The sequence below is a fragment of the Balaenoptera acutorostrata genome, unplaced genomic scaffold (genome assembly GCF_949987535.1).
Source record: "Balaenoptera acutorostrata unplaced genomic scaffold, mBalAcu1.1 scaffold_449, whole genome shotgun sequence".
Lineage (NCBI taxonomy): Eukaryota > Metazoa > Chordata > Mammalia > Artiodactyla > Balaenopteridae > Balaenoptera > Balaenoptera acutorostrata.
Genome location: NW_026646805.1, coordinates 179,291 through 199,882, shown reverse-complemented (window position 1 = coordinate 199,882; position 20,592 = coordinate 179,291). Strand labels below are relative to the sequence as shown.

At 38.9% G+C, this 20,592-nt stretch overlaps 1 pseudogene; it reads right to left on the bottom strand.

Moving 5' to 3' along the window:
• LOC114238973 (ELKS/Rab6-interacting/CAST family member 1-like) overlaps nucleotides 1–20,592 on the bottom strand; it is a 102,166-nt pseudogene that overhangs the window by 60,818 nt on the left and 20,756 nt on the right.

The following is a 20,592-nucleotide window of genomic DNA, read 5'->3' as shown; positions in this document are numbered from 1 at the left end:
GAAGGTAGATAAGACAGATAACGGTGGATAAGAGAGTCATTAATCCCAACAGCAACAAAAATACACAATTATAACTGCAAACAGGGATAAAAGCTATAAATCCAAGGTAGTAAAAGATAAGAGAAGATTTGGGGGCTGGGTGAGATCTGAAGAATGAGTTAACTTCCATTAACTATTTAAAGACACAACACTTCTACTGTGAGGAGAAGACTACTTAGGTGAAGACCCTCAAGAAGGAGGGGGCACAGCACATTTGAGGGATTAAGGAGACTGAGCACCAAGGAAGTGTGACAAGAGTTCTGGACTTTAAGGGCAACAGGAAGCCCTGAAAAAGTTTTGAGCTGAGTATGATCATCTCTACCATCATCACTAACAGTGATGCCGGGCACCTAGTACCACATTTAACTCTGAGAACAAGTACATGAGGTAAGAATTATATAACCATTTTACAGATGAGGAAACTAAGGTTTGGAAAGACTTAGCAGCCTGCCAAGCTCACATAACTAGTGAGTGGTGGAGCCAGGATTCAAACATCACATGGGCACTTTCAAAAGCTCAGACTGGCTGCAATGAGGCTGCATATCAGGGGGAAACAGAAAGACGGGAAAATTGGGAGACCACTGCAATAATGTCAGCCAACAGCGACATGACCAAACTATGACAGTGGCTGTGGGGTGGGAAAATGGATGGCTTACAGAAATACTTCAGAGAAAAAAGATCACCAGGATTTGACTGGCAGGGTGGGAAATGAGGGAATGAAGCAATCAAGGAAAATTCTGAAGTTTCTGACTTAAACACCATGGACAAGTTGGTGGCACCATAAACAAAAATGGGAAAAAATAAGGAAGGACCAGAATTGAGGGGAAATCTTGAGCTGAATGTAATGTGCTTTTGAGATGCTGAGAAAAGGTTTGAGGGAGCAACTGGGCATGTGGGTCTGGAGCTTAGAGGAATGATATGAGCTAAAGATGTTAAGTGTGGAAGCTCTGATACACAGATGTTAACTGAGGCCAAGGTAGTGAATGAGCCTCCCTAGGAAAAGAAAACACAGCAAGAGGAGATAGTCATAGGACTGATTCAACATTACATGGCAGGCAGAGGGTAAGAGGCGGGCAAAGGAGACAAGAGGAGCAGTCAGAGAAGTCGGCAGAAATCAGGAAAACTGTGTCACAGAAACTGAAAGAAGTTGATAAGGACCCTTTCTCTAAGGGGAGAACACAGACCAAGAAAGATCTGGCTCTGGGTTCAATTCCTGGTTCCATCAGGATGACTTCAGTGAAGTTAACTAAATACTCTGAGCCTTAATTTATTAATCTATACTATGAACATTATGAAACTTAATCTACAGGGTTATTATAATAATTAGCAGTAAGACAGAACACCTATCACACTGTAAATTATCAATAAATGGCAGCTACTGTTGTTGCTCCTGTTTGTAAAATCAAAAGGTTTGGTTAGTGGCTTATTGAACCCAGCCCTGGGAAGCCCTAGGGGTTCTAAAGAACATCTTCAGGGAATGCCTGGCAGGGCCACACTGGGGCATCTGGGCTCCCCAGTCCTGTCTCAATCAGAACAGCTTTGCCTTCTTTTTCATTTTACTTCTTAAAATAAGTTTTAGGCACTTGCCTGGTGGCACCGTGGTTGGGAATCCACCTGCCAATGCAGGGGACACGGGTTCGAGCCCTGGTCCGGGAAGATCCCACATGCCGCAGAGCAACTAAGCCCGTGCACCACAACTACTGAGCCTGCGCTCTAGATCCCGGCTCCACAACAAGAAAGGCCACCGCAATGAGAAGCCTGCGCCCCACGCCGCTCGCCGCAACTAGGGAAAGCCTGTGCGCAGCAACGAAGACCCAACACAGCCAAAAAATAAATTAGTTAATTAATAAATAATAAGTTTTATTTTCATATCTGAATAATATTCATTTGAAAAAGGGGTCTGCAGCTTAAAGTGTTTTTCAAAAAGCAATGACTGGATCATCTCAATAGTCCCTTCAATTCATTTGGATTACAGCTTGTAATTCTTTTTTTTTTTCTTTTTTTGAATTTTTGAAGTTTATTTTATTTATTTTTTTATACAGCAGGTTCTTATTAGTTATCTATTTTATACATATTAGTGTATACATGTCAATCCCAATCTCCCAGTTCATCCCACCACCACCCACCCTCCCCGCCACTTTCCCCCCTTGGTGCCCATACGTTTGTTCTCTACATCTGTGTCTATTTCTGCCCTGAAAACCGGTTCATCTGTACCATTTACAGCTTGTAATTCTTCACCAAAGTAAAACATGTGAGAAATAAGGACAAAACAACACACTTGATAACATAATCCCTAACATGAAGCTTATTATTTATGATTATTTAATTAGAATAATGGTTATAAATCAATTAGCTCTGTTTCTCTACTGAAAATTGTACTAGGGTCACTGCCATTACTGCCATTGAAGCACCACAGCCTTATAATAGCAATTTTTTGTTTGTTTGCTTAAGATTATAACCACATGAACAGTGAAGAAAAGAGTTAAGCAGCATTAAAATCACAAAGGGCCTTCTTTTTTCATGAAAAATAAAGTTGGTTAGTGTGCTCAAATTACTTGTTTTCTTTTTGAAAGCCCTGCATGAAGAAAACCAATTAATAAAGAATCAAAATATCTCACCAGCCTTTTCTCACTGAAATCAGTACCTCTAAAAACTTTCTTTTAATATCCTTTTCTTATGCTATTGATTGTTTGTAACTAATCACTTTCCATGTCATCATTGTATGTGGTCCTCTTGTGATAATTATCCCACACTCTCCAGTTTAGTCTGTTGAGCAATCACCACTCTGGTGCAGCTGAAAATTCTCAGGGACACTAGCTTGAATCTCCATGGCACAGATGTCCTAATACTTCATTTTAAAATGGGACAAAGGTTTTACAGAGCCTTGCTGATCTTTTGTCCCAGACACTGGCTGTCTTTTTCATCTAGGACATAATCAAAAACGTACTGTATTAAAAAAAAATGTACTGTATAAGTTTTTTAACTACAACTTTAGAATTTATACTCTTCAATAGTAAGTCACTTCTCTTAAATGACAGAATTTGCTCCTATTTAATTGCTGGAAGTTTTAAGCAATTAAATAGGAGCTGACGGTGGATCAATAGTTGTCTTCATTTTAACAGCTCACCCAATAATGAGGAACATGAGAACTGCATCTGGAAGATTTGGTGTCAAAGGAAATGACTTCTGAAAGGCTGACTGATTTATTTGTGCTGATACTGGCACAGACTGCCCTACTTTAGGCAGGATGGTTAGGGAAGGTCTCTTTGAAGACGTACCATTTAAGCTGACACCTGAGGCAGCCAGCATATAAGAGTGGGGTAAGAATGTCTGGCAGCACATAAGAATAAAGAGTTAAGAACAGCATATATATATATATATGTATATGTGTGTGTGTGTGTACATATATATTTGAAGGACATTTTTTTCAACACCCCATCGGCCATTAATACAAATTGAAAGCCTGTTATAATCAAATCAATGTAGTCCTGGAAAAAGAATATCAACAAAGAGATCAATGGAACAAATCTCACAATAATTAAGCACTTAAGAAAGAAAAAGGAAATGCCACAAACCAAAAGAAAAGAGACTGATCACAGTATTTAGAAAGCTTTTCAATTATTAGGAAAACATCAAAATAAATACGTTCTCCCCACACAAAATTAAAAATAAGTTCCAGGAAGATTAAAGAACTAGGTATAAAATGCAAATTAATTAGAAAATAAAAAGAATAAATATAACATATTTAATGATATTCAGATAGGGAAGGACTTTCTAAACAAAAAACGAAATGTAAGAAATTACAAAAAAATTACAAATTACAAATGTAAGAAAAGTATAGTACATTTTACTGCTTAGAAATCTAGAATTATAAACATCAAAAGTCAAAAACTAATGAGCAAATGACAAAAACTAAAAATTATTCACAACTGGGAAAGTACTTTATCCTCACTATTGAAAAAGCCCATAAACGTCAATGAAATACTAAGACCTTACTGTCCCCAAGAGAAATTAACAAATAGGAATATACCAATCACAGACAATATGCAAATTGACAATAAACACATGAAAATGTAAACAAAGAATTGCAAATGAAAGCAAGGTAAGACAAAACTTTTTAATCTATGAAAGAGGTAAAAGGTTTTTTTCAGGCAAAAGATTTTTAAACATTATATGAACAGGTAAGGTGATACATGCATTCGTACATGCCTGATCACCTAAAGTGGTCCAATCCTTCTAGAAGACCGTGTGTCAATAAGTATATTCATCTCTTTTATTTTATAAGCACAAATGTATCATCCTTAGGAAGCAGAAACTATCTTCTAGCAATGTTGCTTTTCTCTCCAAATATAAGGGGGATAATATAGTAATTTGTAGGGTCATTTTTGTAACATTTTCTCATTACAAAGTAATAAATATAAGTGTTAAAACATTTTAAGAATACATAAATGTATATGGGAAAACCTCTCCTATAATTCCTTTGATCCCCTCTGATGAATAGATTCAATTTTTTAACAACCTATCATAGGAAAATAATCAGAAATGTGAAAATGTATTAATAAAGATGGCCATAACAGTAATACATATGACAAAAAAACTGAAAAGTGGGGAGACCTTCAAGATGGCGAAAGAGTAACACATGGAGATCACCTTCCTCCCCACAAATACATCATAAATACATCTACGTGTGGAACAACTCCTACAGAACACCTACTGAACACTAGCAGAGGACCTCAGACCTCCCAAAAGGCAAGGAACTCCCCACGTACCTGGGTAGGGCAAAAGAAAAAAGAAAAAACAGAGACAAAAGAATAGGGACGGGACCCGCACCAGTGGGAGGGAGCTGTGAAGGAAGAAAGGTTTCCATGCACTAGGAAGCCCCTTCACTGTCGGAGACAGGGCGTGGCAGGGCGAAGCTTCAGAGCCACGGAGGAGAGCGCAGCAACAGGGGTGCGGAGGGCAAAGCGGAGAGATTCCCTCACAGAGGATCGGTGCCAACCAGCACTCACCAGCCCGAGAGGCTTGTCTGCTCACCCGCCAGGGCGGGCGGGGGCTGGGAGCTGAGGCTCGGGCTTCGGAGGTCAGACCCCAGGGAGAGTACTGGGGTTGGCTGCGTGAACACAGCCTGAAGGGGGCTAGCGTGCCACAGCTAGCCGGGAGGGTGTCCGGGAAAAGTCTGGAGCTGCCGAAGAGGCAAGAGACCATTGTTTCGGGCGCGTGAGGAGAGGGGATTCAGAGGACCTCCTAAATGAGCTCCAGAGACGGGCGTGAGCCGAGGCTATCAGCACGGACACCAGAGACTGGCATGAGACGCTAAGGCTGCAGGTGCAGCCACCAAGAAGCCTGTGTGCAAGCACAGGTCACTATCCACACCTCCCCTCCCGGAAGCATGTGCAGCCCCCGACTGCCAGGGTCCCGTGATGCAGGGACAACTTCCCCGGGAGGACACACGGCGCGCCTCAGGCTGGTGCAATGTCACGCCAGCCTCCGCCACCACAGGCTCACCGTGGTGGCTCACCACCGCATTCTGTACTCCTCCCTCCCCCCAGGCCTGAGTGAGCCAGAGCCCCGGAATCAGCTGCTACGTTAACCCTGTCCTGTCTGGGCAGGAACAAACGCCCTCAGGCAACCTACATGGAGAGGAGAGGCCAAATCCAAAGCTGAACCCCGGGAGCTGTGTGAACAAAGAAGGAAAGGGAAATCTCTACCAGAAGCCTTAGGAGCAGCGGATTAAATCTCCACAATCAACTTGATGTACCCTGCATCTGTGGAATACCTAAATAGACAATGAATCATCCCCAAATTGAGGCAGTGAACTTCGTGTGATTTTGCCTGTGTAGCTTTACTTTTACCAATTGTCCTAGGGTTCTGTCTGTCCGTTTTTTGTTTTTTTTCTTAGTATAGTTTTTAGCGTTTGTTATCATTGGTGGATTTGTTTTTTGGTTTGGTTGCTCTCTTCTTTTTTTTTTCTTTTTTTTATTACTTTTTAATTTTTTTTATTTTCAATAATTATTTTTTATTTTTTATTTTAATAACTTTATTTTATTTCTTTTGTTTCTCCCTTTTCTTCTGAGCCATGTGGCTGACAGGGTCTTGGTGCTCTGGCCGGGTGCCAGGCCTGTGTCTCTGAGGTGGGAGAGCCGAGTTCAGGACATGGGCCCACCAGAGACCTCCCAGCTCCACGTAATATCAAATGGCAAAAGCTCTCCCAGAGATCTCCATCTAAACGCTAAGACCCAGCTCCACTCAACGACCAGTAAGCTACAGTGCTGGACACACTATGCCAAACAACTAACAAGACAGGAACACAACTCCACCCATTAGCAGAGAGGCTGCCGAAAATCATAATAAGGTCACAGACTCCCCAAAACACAACACCAGACGTGGACCTGCCCACCAGAAAGACAAGATCCAGCCTCATCCACCAGAACACAGGTACCAGTCCCCTCCACCAGGAAGCCTACACAACCCACTGAACCAACCTTAGCCACTGGGAGCAGACACCAAAAATAACGGGAACTAAGAACCTGCAGCCTGCAAAACGGAGACCCCAAACACAGTAAGTTAAGCAAAATGAGAAGACAGAGAAACACACAGCAGATGAAGGAGCAAAGTAAGAACCCACCAGACCAAACAAATGAAGAGGAAATAGGCAGTCTACATGAAAAAGAATTCAGAGTAATGACAGCAAAGATGATGCAAAATCTTGGAAGTAGAATGGAGAAAATACAAGAAATGTTTAACAAGGACCTAGAAGAACTAAAGAATAAACAACAAGGATGAACAACACAATAAATGAAATTAAAAATTCTCCAGAAGGAATCAATAGCAGAATAACTAAGGAAGGAGAATGGATAAGTGACCTGGAAGATAAAATAGTGGAAAAAACTACTGCAGAGAAGAAAAAAGAAAAAAGAATGAAAAGAATTAAGGACAGTCTGAGAGACCTCTGGGACAACATTAAACGCACCAACATTCGAATTATAGGGGTCCCAGAAGAAGAAGAGAAAAAGAAAGGGACTGAGAAAATATTTGAAGAGATTATAGTTGAAAACTTCCCTAATGTGGGAAAGGAAATAGTCAATCAAGTCCAGGAAGCACAGAGAGTCCCAGGCAGGAGAAATCCAAGGAGAAACACACGAAGACGCATATTAATCAAACTATCAAAAACTAAATACAAAGAAAAAATATTAAAAGCAGCAAGGGAAAAGCAACAAATAACATACAAGGGAATCCCCATAAGGTTAACAGCTGATCTTTCAGAAGAAACTCTGCAAGCCAGAAGGGAGTGGCAGGACATATTTAAAGTGATGAAAGGGAAAAACCTACAACCAAGATTACTCTACCCAGCAAGGATCTCATTCAGATTTCATGGAGAAATTAAAACCTTTACAGACAAGCAAAAGCTAAGACAATTCAGCACCGCCAAAGCAGCTTTACAACAAATGCTCAAGGAACTTCTCTAGGCAGGAAACACAAGAGAAGGAAAAGACCTACAATAACAAACCCAAAACAATTAAGAAAATGGTAATAGGAACATACATATCGATCATTACCTTAAATGTAAATGGATTAAATGCTCCAACCAAAAGACATAGACTGCTGAATTGATACAAAAACAAGACCTGTATATATGCTGTCTACAAGAGACCCACTTCAGACCTAGGGACACATATAGACTGAAAGTGAAGGGATGGAAAAAGATATTTTATGCAAATGGAAATCAAAAGAAAGCTGGAGTAGCAATTCTCTTATCAGACAAAACAGACTTTACAATAAAGAATGTTACAAGAGACAAGGAAGGACACTACATAATGATCAAGGGATCAATCCAACAAGAATATAACAATTGTAAATATTTATGCACCCAACATAGGAGCACCTCAATACAGAAGGCAAAGGCTAACAGCCGAAAAAGGGGAAATCGACAATAACACAATCATAGTAGGGGACTTTTAACATCCCACTTTCACCAATGGACAGATCATCCAAAATGAAAATAAATAAGGAAACACAAGCTTTAAATGATACATTAAACAAGATGGACTTACTTGATATTTATAGGACATTCCATCCAAAAACAACAGAATATACTTTCTTCTCAGGTGCTCATGGAACATTCTCCAGGATAGATTATATCTTGGGTCACAAAGCAAGCCTTGACAAATTTAAGAAAATTGAAATTGTATCAAATATCTTTCCTGACCACAATGCTATGAGACTAGATATCAATTACCGGAAAAATTTTGTAAAAAATACATACACATGGAGGCTAAACAATACACTAGTTAATAAACAAGAGATCACTGAAGAAATCAAAGAGGAAATCAAAAAATACCTAGAAACAAATGACAATGAAAACACGACGACCCAAAACCTATGGGATGCAGCAAAAGCAGTTCTAAGAGGGAAGTTTATAGCAATACAATCCTACCTCAAGAAACAAGAAACATCTCAAATAAACAACCTAACCTTCTACCTAAAGCAATTAGAGAAAGAAGAACAAAAAAACCCCAAAGTTAGCAGAAGGAAAGAAATCATAAAGATCAGATCAGAAATAAATGAAAAAGAAATGAAGGAAACGATAGCAAAGATCAATAAAACTAAAAGCTGGTTTGTTGAGAAGATAAACAAAATTGATAAACCATTAGCCGGACTCATCAAGAATAAAGTCTGAGAAGACTCAGATCAATAGAATTAGAAATGAAAAAGAAGTAACAACTGACACTGCAGAAATACAAAGGATCATGAGAGATTACTACAAGCAACCATACGCCAATAAAATGGACAACCTGGAAGAAATGGACAAATCCACAGTCAACACTGTGAAAATGACTATACTACCCAAAGCAATCTACAGATTCAGTGCAATCCCTATCAAACTACCAATGGCATTTTTCACAGAACTAAAACAAAAAATTTCACAACTTGCATGGAAACACAAAAGACCCCGAATAGCCAAAGCAATCTTGAGAAAGAAAAATGGAGTTGGAGGAATCAGGCTCCCTGACTTCAGACAATACTACAAAGCTACAGTAATCAAGACAGTATGGTACTGGCACAAAAACAGAAATATAGATCAGTGGAACAGGACAGAAAGCCCAGAGATAAACCCACGCACATATGGTCACCTTATCTTTGATAAAGGAGGCAAGAATATACACTGGAGAAAAGACAGCCTCTTCAATAAGTGGTGCTGGGAAAACTGGACAGCTACATGGAAAAGAATGAAATTAGAACACTCCCTAATACCATACACAAAAATAAACTCAAAATGGACTAAAGACCTAAATGTAAGGCAAGACACTATAAAACTCTTAGAGGAAAACAGAGGCAGAACACTCTATGACATAAATCACAGCAAGATCCTTTTTGACCCACCTCCTAGAGAAATGGAAATAAAAACAAAAATAAACAAATGGGACCTAATGAAACTTCAAAGCTTTTGCACAGCAAAGGAAACCATAAGCAAGATGAAAAGACAACCCTCAGAATGGGAGAAAATATTTGCAAATGAAGCAACTGACAAAGGATTAATCTCCAAAATATACAAGCAGCTCATACAGCTCAATATCAAAAAACAAACCACCCAATCAAAAAATGGGCAGAAGATCTAAATAGACATTTCTCCAAAGAAGACGTATGGATGGCCAAAAGGCACATGAAAAGATGCTCAACATTGCTAATTATTAGAGAAATGCAAAGCAAAACAACAATGAGATATCACCTCACATCAGTAAGAATGGCCATCATCAAAAAAGTCTACAAACAATAAATGCTGGAGAGGGCATGGAGAAAAGGGAACCTTCTTACACTGATGGTGGGAACGTAAACTGGTGCACCCACTATGGAGAACAGTACGGAGGTTCCTGAAGAAACTAAAAATAGAGTTACCATATGATCCAGCAATCCCACTCCTGGGCATATATCCAGAGAAAAACATAATTCAAAAAGATACATGCAACCCAGTGTTCACTGCAGCTCTATTACAATAGCCAAGACATGGAAGTAACCTAAATGTCCATCAATAGGTGAATGGATAAAGAAGATGTGTTTTATATATTTATACATATATATGTATACACACACATACATACACACACACACACACACAATGGAATATTATTCAGCCATAAAAAGGAATGAAATAATGCCATTTGCAGCAACATGCATGGACCTAGAGATTATCATACTAAGTGAAGTAATCCAGACAGAGAAAGACAAATATCATGATATCGCTTATATGTGGAACGTAAAAAAAAAAAAAAGAAACAAATGAACTTATATACAAAACAGAAATAGACCCACAGACATAGAAAACAAACTTATGGTTACCAAAGGAGAAAAGAGTGTGGAGGAGGGATACATTAGGAGTTTGGGATTAGCCACCACTCTCAACAGCATGTTTGGATAGACGATTAGGCCTGAAGTGCTTAATTTGTTAAAAGAAAGGTATTAAACAACCATTTTATTAAGATATGAAAATGAGAGACAACAACAAGGAGAAATTTAAGTGCAAATTAAAGCAAAGACTACTTTAAAAACTTTTAAGTCAGTAAATCTGCATGACAAAAAACTTGTACAAAATCTAAGAACAGCATGATGCTGTAGTAGTATCTCCTGAGCAAATGAGGAAGGTGATTTAAGAGACAGGTCACCTGTCAGAGCCAGGTTTTAACACCTTATTTCTAGAACTTTTATTTACTGTTTATTCATCAAATTTCTATACCACTTATAAATCTCTGAATACTTTAATGACTCATCCCATGCCTTAGTGTGTGAGTGTTTGACCTTACCAAAAACAGTCTTGCAAATCACAGTATTTTTCTGAAATGTAATCTCTAACCTGGGTTGGCAAGGGAAGTCCATAAGAAAGTTTAGTACTGTGGTTCCAAAAATAATAACAACAACAACAACAAAAATCACACGCAATTCCCTTTTAATGGTTTAAAGTCAAGCATTCTTTAAAAAATTCTTTCATATCTTTTCAAAGTCCTAACAATAAAGGAAAATTCCTTTACAAATCCACCACTGTTTTGCTATAGACACTTGAACTGAGTGGGAAAGATGTGACAAGTCAAGTCAAGATATTGGTACACAGAGAAAACGAAACAATACTCCTACACCGTTGCTTTAGCAGGGCCTGTTTGTGCTTAGGAGTATCACATCGATACCTTGTATTCCCGAATATTATACCCATCCTTCCTCTATGTTTTTATCATCAGGGATAAAACCTTGTCTTCAACTGCCTCTACTAACCTGCTCGTAAGAAGCAAACTTTCTCATCACGATACTCAGAATCCTAAATTCTCCCCGTTCTCCCTGCGTATCAACCTATTTCTGGCTCCAGTATCTGTCACTTCCGAGAGCACATCACCTGTAATTCTTTTCTGAAAGATCAGGCTCTCTTAACCTCCCACTGTGTCCTAATAATCCATAAGCACAGGGGACACCCCGATATTTGTTTCCTCAACTCCTGAGCTGCCGTCATGATATCAAAACAATCATGCCCCATGAAAATTCATGCTGAGGTGTCATGGCAAGATCCTCTGCTACTTTGTAATTCTCATATTCAACATGTATTGATAGTTCAAAGTAGCAGAAAAGAAGAGGGGATGTTAGCTTCAAGCACTGGCTGGGCTCAGAAAGACTGTTTACTTTAGGTCAGAGAGAGTGCGTATTTATTGCAGACAAGAAGGAACTAACAGAAAGTGAGCAAAGATTATGTGAAAGAAAATTAATGGAGACAGATTGCAGAGGAGGGAACCAGAGCTTAAATCTGTGATAGAAATAAGAAGCGAGCTTGGTGAAGGAGAGACAGTATCTCCTCTGAGTCAGAAGAGACGACGACAAGAACACAGGTAACTGCTGAGGTGATGAAGGTAACTGAGGGGTCCCAGCATAGACTTGGTTTCAGTAAAATGAGAGCAGGACAATTACACAGGGGTGGGGATTGGAGTGATGGAGAAAGTACTAAGAGACTTAAAAAAGAGACATACTTGTTCTGAAGAGAAGGAAACCAGAACTTTTCAAAGTCACAGAGGAGAAAAAGCAGCAGCTGTATTCTGCACAGCAGATATCTACAGCCTTCACAACAGACTATCTCAAGGAAGCTGCAAGATGCCTGGAAAGTACGAAAATGATGTCAAGAATGGTTCTGCTAAAAGTGACAATTTTGTCAAAACTGACTGGAGAGTGCGGCAAACGTTAATGGTTAAATATGGGGGATGGGTATAAGGAGGTTCACTATACTATTCTCTACTTTTGTGTACCTTTGGAAATGTTTATAATAAAAAATGTTTTTAAAAATTGCCTAGCCATCGTATGACCTCAGGAGCAATGGTTATCTTCCTCAGAAAGCTCAACAACTTGCCAGAACTTTCCAGAAGGTTTCAGGAACTTCAGAGACACAATTGCATACGGATACATACACTCTAGAGGACTGCAAAATTCAATGACAGGGAGGCAAAAAAAGTTTCTAGTTGACGAGGATTTGTCCCAAATTTGTTCTAAGGAGTGAGAAACACAAGTGAGCATTAAAATTAGGCTAAGCGTGTCAGGCGTGACAAACGGGGCCAGAAAATGAAAGCGATGAGGACAAGTATTTCAACTAAGCATATGCCTGAAGAACAATATTATAAAACTTACTTCATCTCCAGAACTTCCTCTAAGTGTTTTCTTCTCTCGGCCCGAAGGTTGGTCACATGAGTTTCCTTCTCTGCCAGTGACTGCTGAGTGCAGGACAGCGTCGCCTTCATGGACTCCAGCTCCTGTTTTACCTTCTCCATGGCCATCAGTAACTCCTCCACCTACGATCAATACAGAAAAGACAGAAACTGAGCATCTGGGTCAGGTATAGTCAGAGGAGCTGGGCAGTGGGCAACGCCTGGGTCCACAAAATTGAAGACACACCCATCAAAAATTCTGTACTCTCGCAGGATCAGACATAATTGGCAGTTAAAGAAATACATCTCTCATCTTCCCTCCGCTATAATTCTTCTCAGTTTAGGTCCAAAAAACCCTCATTTTCTTTTTGACAAATGTAAGGGCATCAGAAGTAACAGTGTGAGATATGAGAGATATGAACAGTGAGAGATATGATTAAATTACTGAGGGATTATTTTAAAGTCTTTAAGACACTGTAGGAAAACAGATGAAGTTTTCCAATTAATTATATCTATTCATTAGCACAGGTTCGGCATTACTTCAAATTTCTGTTGGGAAAGCAGCTCCAGTTGCTATATACAACACAAAAAAACATTTAAAAAGCATCTTAGTCACACTGACCTCTTCTTGATTAGTCCTAATATATCAGATTTTAATATGTGCAAAGTCTTCCCAATAAAATGGGTAAGTTGTGATGTATTAAAAGGAATACAGGGCTTCCCTGGTGGCGCAGTGGTTGAGAATCTGCCTGCCAATGCAAGGGACACGGGTTCGAGCCCTGGTCTGGGTAGATCCCACATGCCGCGGAGCAACTGGGCCCGTGAGCCACAACCACTGAGCCTGCGCGTCTGGAGCCTGTGCTCCGCAACAAGAGAGGCGGCGATAGTGAGAGGCCCGCGCACCGCGATGAAGAGTGGCCCCGCTCGCCGCAACTGGAGAAAGCCCTCGCACAGAAACGAAGACCCAACACAGCCAAAAAAAATTAATTAATTAATTAAAAAAACGAAAACCAAAAAAAAAAAAAAGGAATACAATGCATCTTTTTCTAAAACAAGAAAACGAATTATACATATGTGTATATATACACACCCACATATATATATTAAATTATACACACACATACACCATACACACAAGCAGAGAACCCCAAATTAGATAGAACTGGCCAACAAAGTAGATTATATCTCCCTGGAAGTCACAGAAATGCAAAATAAGACAATGCTATTAATTAAGTAGAAAACTGGAACACAAAATTACATATAAAATTATATAATTATATGTTAAGTTTTGTGTGCATTTGCGTGTGTCAAAAACCAAATGAAACATGCTAACATATTAACTGGTTGGTGTTACGGATGTTTAGAGATTAATGTTTTTTCATTTGAAAATTTCCTCATAGAAAATGGTCGTGTATTATTGATTGTGTATTATTTTTATAAGAAGAATTTACTTCGAATTTCTAAAAAGGAATAACAGATATATGCTTGCATAAAATGTCAACAGAGTCTATTCTAATTCTGAAACAAGTTGAAAAAATATTTTCTCAAGACATTCGGCAAGTATCACCTAAAATTAAATAGACAAGTCATCTAACTTTGTGTTCAGCTTGGCTTTCTTCATCTTCTGTAATAACCACATTTGTGGAACAAATTCCTATCAAAGGTTCAGACCTAAACAAAAACTACTGAGTAAAAACACATCTGTTTTGGCTTTTTCTCCGAATAGTTCCCAGTATTTGTTAAAACTGAGATCTTTATATTAAACTACATGCACAAATAAACCCTACCAGGACCAAATGTTACAAAATACAGCATGAGGCAAAGCAAATATATTTCACGACAATAAACTAGGTACCTTCAGGAACAACTTCATTTCTTTTAAGCCATCGCGATAAAACTGCCAATGAAATCATGTCCAGCTTTTTATTCTACAATGTTTTGAATTTCCCTAAAAACATCAAAATATTTCCTATTTCCTCAGTTAATAACCATTTCTATATTCTGACATGGCACTTTATGTGGGCAGTAAAGAAATATTAAAGCAAGCAGAAGAGTGATTAAAAGCAGTGACTAATGTCGGAGAGAGCTGGGTCTGAATCTTCAGTCCTGACTCCTAATTTTATGGTCGTTAGAAATTCCTTAACTCCCCCTGAACATTACCTTTCTCACACATAAAATGACAGTAGTAATATTACACCATAGAATTGGAAGGTTAAGTCAGATCACATATATATAACTCTTAAATTACTATATTAATTATATTAAGCAAGCAAAACTATGCTAACTAAAAGAAAACAGCCAATGGTATTGATTCCCAAGGAAATGGAGGGAAGTAATGAAGGAATCCTTCAGCCTTTGAATAATAGTCAAGTTTTTCTGTTTGTTTAACCTATTTCCATCTGAATAAGTCAAAGGCGAAAAAGAAATCAATCATGAAGTCCAGTCTGGAGATAATTCAAGAAATCAAGAGATTATATTACAACTAAGTCATGCAACTCAGGTGGAATCAGTAAATAGATTTTAAAACAAACTGGGTCTGGGTAATAAGTAGGAAAACAATACTGTTGCATAGGTCTCTTGGGTCTTTGCTGAGGTCCACAAATTCTCACAACTTCCGGTGACTAAACAAGTGCCTATCACTTCCCTAAGGAATGGGAAATAAAAGCAATAGGAATAATTATACTTGGTCCATGACCAAAGGTAGAGTAACAATCTCTAGAAAAGAAGCTTACTGGTCAATACTCTTCAACCTCAAATTTGATTTCTCACTGAGATACCAAGAAAAGTGTTTGAGTTTGGCAATCCCAAGAAACTGACATTTTCAAGTCAATTATGATACAGTTTGGACCTTACCAAGTTTCTAAATGTACATGTTGTAAAAAAAAAAAAAAAAAAAAAAAAAGGCATACCACAGAAATAGATGTGGGTAGTGGTAAATCGCTATGTTAGAACACTGAACCTGATTCAATTTCAGCCAGATACTTTATATTCTGCTCAAATTCAGTCTGTCTCAGATATTTACTGAGAATAACATTAAATTAACACCAGGTTGGGGGTGAAGGGTTTAGCCTTACTGACCCATACAATAACTGGTCTTGAGAACACTAGGAACACTGTTGATTCTGTACCCCTTATACTCATTGAAAGAAACCACCATTTCCAGGGAAGTCAAGACCAATTTGTCTTGCCAGATGCTTAGAACAAGGAATTACAAAAGGACAGTTTAGAATATACTCCACCTTCCTGGGTCATGTGTTGCTGTCATCAAAGGAAAAATTCTTGTTTTCCTCTTTTGGAGGAGAGGGGGTGAACAGGTGGTGGTTGTTTACCTGAATACAGAATAGACTAGTATGAATAAAATAGAATGAAAAGATGGTTGAGAAAATACGTAAATAGAAAAGTCTGAGCTGGAAGTTTCTGGTCCCTTTCTTTCCGGTCAGCCTGTACTTTGGTCCTAATGTATATGACAGTGTCCCAAAATGCTTAGTCTACATTCATCAGGATTATGTGCATGTTGCATCTAGAGCACTTAGGGTAAAATTTTTCTTCAAAGAATTTTACCTTTAGGTTGAAAAGAAATATGTTCCTTGTAACATGGTATAGAAAAATATTCCACAAATGGGACTTCCCTGGTGGTGCAGTGGTTAAGAATCCACCTGCCAATGCAGGGGACACGGGTTCGAGCCCTGGTCCAGGAAGATCCCACATGCTGCGGAGCAACTAAGGTCGTGCACCACAACTACTGAGCCTGCGTTCTAGAGCCCACGAGCCACAACTACTGAGCCCAGGTGCCACAACTACTGAAGCCCATGCGCCTAGAGCCCGTGCTCCACAACAAGAGAAGCCACCGCAGTGAGAAGTCCGTGCATCACAAGCAAGAGTAGCCCCCGCTCGCCACAACTAGAGGAAGCCCGCGCACAGCAACAAAGACCCAACGCAGCCAAAAATAAATACAGAAAATAAATTTATTTTAAAAAAAATTCCACAAAATAAATCTGATCATCAGCGGAATAAAATTTCTGTGCTGCCTATTTTATGCCAAGGGCTATTGTAAGTACTGTAAACAAACGTAAACAAACACAACCTTTGGACCAGAAACCAGGTTCTTCAAACGACACTTGAAAACCTGAGATCCTTTAGGCATCCCATAAAATTTGTTTCTTTAACCCAAATTTCACAAAAAGGCAAAAATAATCATATTCAATCTGAGTAATTTAACCAGGAGAAAAGTGCCCAACGCAGAGAAGGTTATACCTAAATATTTGTTTAGTGAATAAAAGACACAAGAGGTGAACTGCTACAGCTGGCCAAGACTAGAGCAAGAACAATGATCAGAAATATACAGGTTAAAGAATTTCTCTAGTCAGAAAAAAAAAAAAAAAGCTAGATATTTTTAAATGTCTGAATGTTTGTTTCGCGGGGTTAGAAGGCAACATAAGGAGAAGTGGTTCAGTACCCTGGATAGCTCCAGGGAGGCACAGTTTCTCAAGTCCCAGATCTACTTAGTTGCTGGTGTCTTCCAGCTGCAATTTCCCTGTTAAAGGGCTCTGTCATTTTTAAGCCAGATTCATGCCCCATAAAAACAGAATAGACTCCTCAACCCCATCCTCACCCCGAAACACATGGAACAAATACGCACACAGAGAAGTCTAGCCTGTTCGTTAAAAAGAGAGTATCTTCTGTCCTGACCAGGGAATAAACCTGTCACTTTAGAAAACTGATCCAGGAAGTCTTATCTCTTGCTGTGTGACAGCTGATCCTGAGAGGGCTCACCACCCAGATCTAGAGTAAGGGTTTACCCACGGGATCGATAAAGTAGCTATCTTCGAGTTGAAGTAAAACGTATTACCTCACCATAATTCAGTGTTATAAACTCAAATCAATAAATCTCTTTCTGAAGAAGACTCTACCGGAAGCATAGTACCTCTCCATAACATTCACATAAGTGAAGCAACTTACCCATGAGCTATGACTACAAAGTCGTGGTAATGATTATAAAGTAACAAGAACTGTAAAGTAAAATGACACCATTTCATATCTCAAAACTATACAGAGCTAAAGTAAAATACTGACAAACAAAAGAGCCTCATCTTTACTATTCTACTTATTTTGCTTACCTACTGAGTTCCTAAATCTTTGCTTGTTACTATACCGTAGCAGTCATCTTATGGTTGGACATTTATTTGCATAGTTTCTCCCATACTAGATTGCAAATTTCTTGATAGGAGGGATCATGTATCATTCACCATGGCCAATGGTATCCTGGACACAGTAAATGTTCAATAACTGTTTATTGAATTAAACTGAGTTGAAGTAACTCATCTCTGGTTTATGAAACTTCTGTTTTCATAGCGATACGAGTGGGAGCCATCCCAGGACACAATCATGTCACTGTAGAGAAAAAGGAAGAGTTGTTGGTTCTTATAGTAAACGTAACGAAGAGATTTGGGGCATCTGGAAATATTTACCCCATAAAGAATCCTATGAGAGAAAGTAATACAAACCATACCTTCCCTTCTGCTGAGAAATCACAGAAGATTCTATTTCTGTCGTATTTTTAAATCCCCAAAGACTGTATTATGAGGGAGAGAAATATAAAAACAATTGAACCCTTGAGGAAAACACAGGTCAAAAGAGATTCCTTTTAAAGAAAGAAAAAGGAGGCAGGGAAGAAAAGCAAAGGGGGAGAGGAGGAGGGAGGGAGGGAAGGAGAAAGGACGAAAAGAAAGATGATGCTGTTAAAAGTGATGCTGGAGAGTAATGAAAGTTATGTCTTGACAGATGGTGAGAAGGTTAGGATAAGCAGCACCACCCAAAAATTGTACAAGTAGAAAATAAGCTTATTCTTGTTGGTCCATGGATTATATTACACGGAATAGAGGAATGGTGGGTATGTATGTTTGTTCGTTTGTTTGAAGATTACTTGTTGGGCAAATGCTTCCAGGAAATGCTTTGGGAGAGTTCACTTAGATATCTTGCAACAGACGCTCAACTTCAATAATCTCAAAAACTGCCCAAGTTTTCCAAGGCAAATCCACATTGTATGCTCAGTCTCACCAAATTCATATACGCTGTCCATTTTTATTCTTACGTAAAATTTATCTTACATGAAATTATCAAGTGTTTTAAAATAGTTATTAAGAGTTTGGAGCACTCATGTTAGAAAATTAAGTGTTACCAAGTGAGGCTCCTTTTTTTTTTTTTTTTGAGGCCCCTTTTTAATTCAAGACGTTTTCCATTTTACTGGGAATCAATTCTGTCTGGTGTTTCTAATCCAGCATGTTAAAAAATCATCCTACAAGGCCTCTGATCTTGTTTAAACACTAAAATTTCACAGTACAGATCCAAATTTCCATAAAAGTGACTCTGCTAGTGAATCCATTTCATTTGTCCCCTCCATCTGCAAAGAATAGATTTTTCTTTTCTACCTCAAGAACACCTAATCCTTACATTTTAAGAAACAGTACTTGAGTGCTTTTACTGCCAAAAGTCTCATTGTAATATAGCTGGACTATTCCCCTGTGAGTACTAGTTAGTGCTATTGCTTGTTCACACATGCTTTTTTAATTTCAAGTATGATTAGTTATAGGCAAGTCACTGAATATTTAAATTTGGTACAGACAGGTTTTCAAACTACCTGTGAACAGAAGCCTGTAAATTAGAGGGAGTGTGGGAATATGAAATCTGAGCAGAGCTGTTTAAAATCTGGCTGTTGTACATTATGCTCCCTTCCTTACCTGTAACACCTGCTTTCTGCGGAACCAGAAGTCTGTGTCTCCTGTGGCTTAGGTTTTAGACCGGGGTGAGCGTTGTAACAGCCTCACCATAATGTCTGGCATGTTCCAGACTCCCCTGTGGTTGAGAATATGCATAAGTTGAGATGGATTAGGGAACAGCAGAATCTTCAAAGCCGAGAGAGAAGTCCAGAGACCACAGGGAGACCTCAATGCCCATTACAGGCTTAAAGAAAATAAAAATAAAACTCTAGAATAGTATTGACTTGCTAAAACCCAAAATGAACATAAGTATTAAATTTTTACTAGACTGTAAATCAAACCTTAACAAAAACCTAAGTCATCAGTTTAAGAGGAAACCAAACTGTTGTAATTCTAAACCCAGAGGCAGTAGTGCGGTGTGAGATAAAATGCGTGAGACCAAAAATTGGCAAGTTCTGGCTTCTTTTTCCTATTCTGTTTCTTCTGAAATGTACCACCGAGCATATCACTTAACGCTCCTAGACCCTGGATTTCCATTTTTTCATCTGTAAAACAAAGAATCTGGACTAGAAAATAACTAAACTTGCTTCCAGAAATAAACAGGCATTTCATTCCATTTGAACTCAAATCTGACTTGCACTTGAACAGTTCTAAAAAGAGAGAACACTTTGTGTCTTTTATAAATGTGTTATAAGTTTCCGAAGTTAAACTCTAGTTCCTTATGAGGGTAATATGCGTTTTTCTTTCAAAACAATTCCAGATGATAGGAATGAGGACAAAGACCTGAAGAAGTGAAAATATATATATATATATGAATCTATGTGTGGGTATATGTATCTCCAGTTCCAGAGTATATTCTCATTTTCTTCCAAAATCCTGCAAAGTTATAGAAAGTAGAGCATAAGGGCCAACATAGCAGCTCCTGGCTTGAGGTATGTCTCCTTCACCACTCCTCTGAGTAAACCAAGGAGCCAGAACATGTCAGCAGCAAGAGAAAGCTTCCTGCAACATCATACGAGAAAAGGCCCATATCAGAGTCTAAAACTAGGCTGCCAAGAATTGCACTTAAGTTGTCGGAACCACAAAGGACAAGGTATCTGCCGCTCCTCTCCTACTGTATTCCATGGTCTTATCATGAGGGACAAAACTACAGCCAGCCTGTACTCAGAGCT